At 42.3% G+C, this 5110-nt stretch overlaps 1 long non-coding RNA gene across 1 annotated transcript; it reads left to right on the top strand.

Moving 5' to 3' along the window:
- Positions 1-1403: 1403 nt before the first annotated feature.
- LOC132599768 (uncharacterized) lies at positions 1404-4188 on the top strand. Its single transcript, XR_009567001.1, has 3 exons — positions 1404-2038; positions 2814-2864; positions 3935-4188. It is a non-coding gene; the product is annotated as an uncharacterized LOC132599768 (long non-coding RNA).
- The last annotated feature ends 922 nt before the right edge of the window (positions 4189-5110 follow it).

Below are 5110 nucleotides of genomic sequence, written 5' to 3'. Positions count from 1 at the left end.
GGAAACTTCCAATAGAACCTGCGGCAAGGCAAAACGTGAAGGTTTGGTGTATAAACAACCCCCACCAGTTCGCATCTCCATAAGAAGGATTACATCACTGTGGAAGAGGAACCTCTCACTTCTAACAAAAGGCCGTCTGTCTTTGACCGACTGGGAAAGTCAACCGCGAGAGTTTCTGTATTTGAGAGGTTAGGACCAATGAAGAATGGAAGCAAGATTCGGAGAAACCACAAGCGTATGAAATCATCCGTTTTTCCCAAATCTCAAAATATCTCCAAAGACTTCCGAAGTCTGATCCCTTCTAGGATGAGGCGGCAAACGGATCTTGTGGTCTCATGTGGAGAACTGCTAAAAGCAAAGTCGCATGTTATGGTCTACACCAAGGATCGGGATGAAGACGAAGAAAGTGTTGGCTCTTCATATCACATTACTGTACAAGATGAAAGGGATACTTTATCTCCAATAAAGGTTGATGAAGAGTTGGAGGATTTTTCTTGGTGTTACCATATATCTGTCAACGATGGTGTACCTCAAGAAGATGAAGACGCTAAGGATGCTCCGCCCGAATTTGAAGAAGGGGTAAAAACAACAGTCGACGCATTGAAAGAATTCAACCTTGGCACTGATAAAGATCCAAGGCCCACTTATGTAAATTCTTTACTTGCAGCCGACGAAGAGAGTGCTTATGTTGAATTACTTAAAGAGTATAAGGATGTATTTGCCTGGAGTTATAAAGAGATGCCTGGTTAGATCCTAAAGTTGCGGTCCATCATCTCGCTGTCAAGAATGGCACACGTCTTATTAAACAAGCACAGCGACGTTTCAGGCCAGAATTGGTTCCCTTAATCGAAAATGAAGTTAACAAGCTTATTGAGGTTGGTTTCATTCGCGAAGTTAAGTTCCCCACATGGATTTCGAGCATTGTCCTGTGAGAAAGAAGAATGGACAAATTCGAGTATGTGTTGACCTTAGGGATCTCAACAATGCATGCCCTAAAGATGAATTTCCACTTCCCATTGCTGAGCATATGATTGATGCCACTACTGGATACGAGGCGATGTCCTTCATGGACGGCTCATCCGGCTATAACCAGATCCGCATGTCACCTAAGGATGAAGAGCTTACCGAATTCCGCACTCCTAAAGGTATTTATTGCTACAAAGTAATGCCTTTTGGCTTGAAGAATGCTGGAGCAACATACCAAAGAGCTATGCAAAATATCTTCGACAACATCCTTCACAAAAACGTCGAATGTTATGTTGACGATCTGGTGGTAAATGTTATATCCCGTATTTTTGAACCTCGGAGCATCTGCTGGGGTGGGGCCCACATACCGAGATTTTTTTTGGAACATCTGAAAAGTCATATGAATCACATATGTAAAGTTAAACACAACTCATGAAGTACCTTTGGACCAAATCAAAGTGGAAACCCTCCAAACGAATATTTTTAAGAAAACGTTTTCGGGTGACCTGACTTTGGGGGGCAAAAACTGTATTGTAAGTTTGGAATTTCGAAAATACCTTGAAATAGAAGTTGTAGATAATTGAATTAGCTTTCCATCCATAGGTCGTGGGTTCCCAGGTGACGTCGGTACAAGGAGATATGAACGTTTTAAGGTCGAAAGGTCAGTGGGCTAGGCCCAACTCGGGACCAACCGAGTTGGCCCAAAAAAATGAAAAAAAAAATTCAGGCCCAAGTGAGGAGCCATTCGGCCATGGTCCATAAAAAGGATCCAAGCCCATGGAATTAAGTCATGTGGTCAATGAATAAAAGACCACTTAATCATCCAAATTCCATAGAACTTTCAAGAGAAAGAATAGGAGGAAAAACAAGAGAAAAACAAGAACAAAAAGAGGGCATTTCGGGTTTGGCCATAGAAAAATCACCCCTCAAAATCTTGCCTCTAAAATTATTTTCTTGTTGAATTCCTACTAAATTAAGTGTCCTCTACAACTTGGTGTAATTGTTTTGGAAGAAGGAGCACTTATTTCTTCAAGTTGACAACTTGTTCAAGTGAAGAAGTTTGTAGAAAAAGGTAAGAATCAATTCCTTTTTCTTATGTTATGAAGGTTTGTTTATGTTGTGGTATGTGGAAATGAGTAGAAATTATGGAAATAAGGAAGTTTGCAAAGTGGGTATGTATATATATATATATGTAGCCATGGGTGTATATATGTTGTATACATATATGAGTTGAATTTTATGTTGCATTCTAGTTGTGGTTATGATGGAAATTATATTGGGAATGAAAGTTGAATGAATTTTGGTTGAAGTTGGAATGTAGATGATTATGTCACTTTAGAATAATTTTGTGATATTATGGAAATGAAGTTGTTAAGATGTGAATTATGATTATGGTTGATGAATTTGGAAGTTGGAAACTTGTTATGAAGTTGTATGCCAAAGATTTGATGTTTTGCATAAGTTATGATTTTGGCGGAAGATTGTATATCATGTATATCGAGTGTATATCTTAAGGAAAACGATATGAAATGTTTCTAGAACTATATGGTGATGATCATGATGGTTGTTGAATATGAAATTATTGATCTTAGTTGAAAGTTGGGTTGAATTGAAGATTATGTCAACTTGTGAGAAAAATGACTAGTTGAAGGATATTTGTGTTTTTAATGTTCATTGTTGATATTGTTGTTGTCGTTTGGGTTGTTGTTGATGATTTATAGCCGAGTTGAATTCTCGGGGTGTCATATGTATAGGGGAAGTGCTGCCGAAATTTCGGTAGCCAAATATGCTTAAAGTTGAAATAATGGCATTAATAATTCACAATTGGTAAACTTGACCAATTGAAGTTTTTCAACGAAACGGGAAGTGAGTTTGGAAAGGCTTAAGGAGCGCGAAAGGTATGTAAAGCAACCCCAATTCTTCCCTTGGCATGCCCCTAGTGTGTTAGGGTCGGATCCGGGCCTCGAAGGACCTCTTGGCCCTCGGAATCCGCAAGACAAAATTTCAGTTTTTCCTTCAGTAGAATTGAACCATTTTGATACGCTTTTTCTGAAATTATGCAATTTTGCTCTAAATTATTCAGAAAGTCATAGAATGTTTGTATAACCTTTTTAGGTGATACTATATGCTTAGAGGGCACAATTTGAGCCCGCCGCCTTGTTTGTCCCAAGGCGGGCCCGCTATTTACGGTTTTGCCCCTAATGTGTTAAAGCTTCCTTTTTAAGCGATTTTTGAAAGAAATGTTTTAATTACCCTACTAATCGCTTAACGAATATTATTTTAAATATTCTGTTAAATATTATAAATTATTTTGACACTCGGAATGACTTCGGGAAAGTTATACTTCTGTAATTTATTATGATATCCGAAATACATTTATTATGATTCCGTCCGACCCCATTGGATTTGTTTGTCTTCGATACGCTTCATCGAGTCTTTGAAAACATTTATTATATTTTTAAATTGCATTAGTCTCTCACTACTCCACTCGTGGATGTCCCAATGTTTCCCACACTGAGCCCGGGCCAGGATATGTTGTCAAGCGTAATTCTCTGCATTGTTCGCCGCGTCCCGGTGTGAGGGGGCAGGTATACGCGTACATGGGTCTGTGGAGTATGATGTGCCATGTCCGCCTATTCTGATCTGATCTGTATGGCCATTTTGATATGACATTATATGATACGGGGCCACGCCCCTTTTTCTGATTCCTCTGTATAGTGGCACCAGCGTCGGGAGGGTGGCCACATTCTGTCTGCCGAGTCCCGTGTCAGGGACCGGATATGATATGATATGACATATGTTTCTGTACGCATTCTGTCTGTTTTGGAAATATGCATTTGACACTCTGGATTCTGTACTCATTTTCTGTAACCATTATGATTTGACTTCTGTGATTCCGCTTTACATATTCAGTACATATTTCGTACTGACCCCCTTTCTTCGGGGGCTGCATTTTCATGCCGCGCAGGTACTGACGACAGGTTCGCTGATCCACACGTTTAGGATCCTATTTCTGCTATTTGGGGCGCTCTCTTCTACAGAGCCCATCTTTTGGTACAGTCTGTCACTGCTATCAGGATATGTACTTTGTTCAGGGTATGACGGGGCCCTGTCCCGTCTTATGATTATGATATGTTCTGTAGAGGTCTGTGGATACATCTGTGTGGGTTCTGTACATATGTTTGGGATATTCTGTTCTGTGATGGCCTTATCGGCCTATGTGTGCCAAGTCTGCTTTTCTGCTAAGTTCTGTAGCGACCACTAATATTATTATTATATTATTATTCTGTTAATATGCTAATTTGGGGTATCGGGTACGTATAGGTGCCCAGCTCGGGCACTGGTCGCGGCCCACGGGGTTGGGTCGTGACAAAAGTGGTATCAGAGCGGTTCGTCCTCGGATTGTCCACAGATCGTGTCTAGTAGAGTCTTGTTTATCGGTGTGTTGTGCACCACGCCTATAAACAGGAGGCTACAGGGCATTTAGGATACTACCCTTCTTTCTGTCTTAGATCGTGCGATAGAGCTGTGTTGTCAGGATGACCCCTTCCTAACGAGTGGCTATATTTGCAGATATGCCTCCAAAAAAGGCGACAGCGGCCCAAAAGGCCAAGTCAGTTGCCGTAGGAGAGACTAGCCGGGTCCAGAGGACTACCAGGGCCCAGGTATATATTGCTCCGGAGACTTTGCCCCAGACAGAGGGTTCTTCTACACCGCCACTCGTGGAGGAGATTGGGGCAGCCGTAGCTGCAGATCGGGGGACGGCTCCACTGCCAGCTCCCGCAGTTCCAGTACCTGAGCCTCCAGCTCCACGGCCAGGCACTGAGGATCAGTCTATGAGGGAGGCAGTCCAGTTGCTGACTAGACTTGTGGCAGGGCAGGTTCAGGGGCATGGACTGGGAGGTGACCGGGCAGTCAGGCGTGATAGTTCGAGAGCCCGTGAGTTTTTGACTTGTAACCCTCCAGAGTTCTTCGGAACAAAGCCCGAGGAGGATCCTGAGGAGTTTATTAGGAAGATGTGACGCACTCTAGATTTGATTAATGCTTCCGAGACAGAGTCAGTCGCGTTAGCTTCGTACCGGTTATATGATGTGGCGGCAAACTGGTACGAGTCATGGGGGCTATCCAGGGGGGACGGCGCTCC

The sequence above is a fragment of the Lycium barbarum genome, chromosome 6 (genome assembly GCF_019175385.1).
Source record: "Lycium barbarum isolate Lr01 chromosome 6, ASM1917538v2, whole genome shotgun sequence".
NCBI lineage: Eukaryota > Viridiplantae > Streptophyta > Magnoliopsida > Solanales > Solanaceae > Lycium > Lycium barbarum.
The sequence above is the reverse complement of the archived record's forward strand: the minus strand, read 5'-3'. Positions and strand labels throughout refer to the sequence as shown.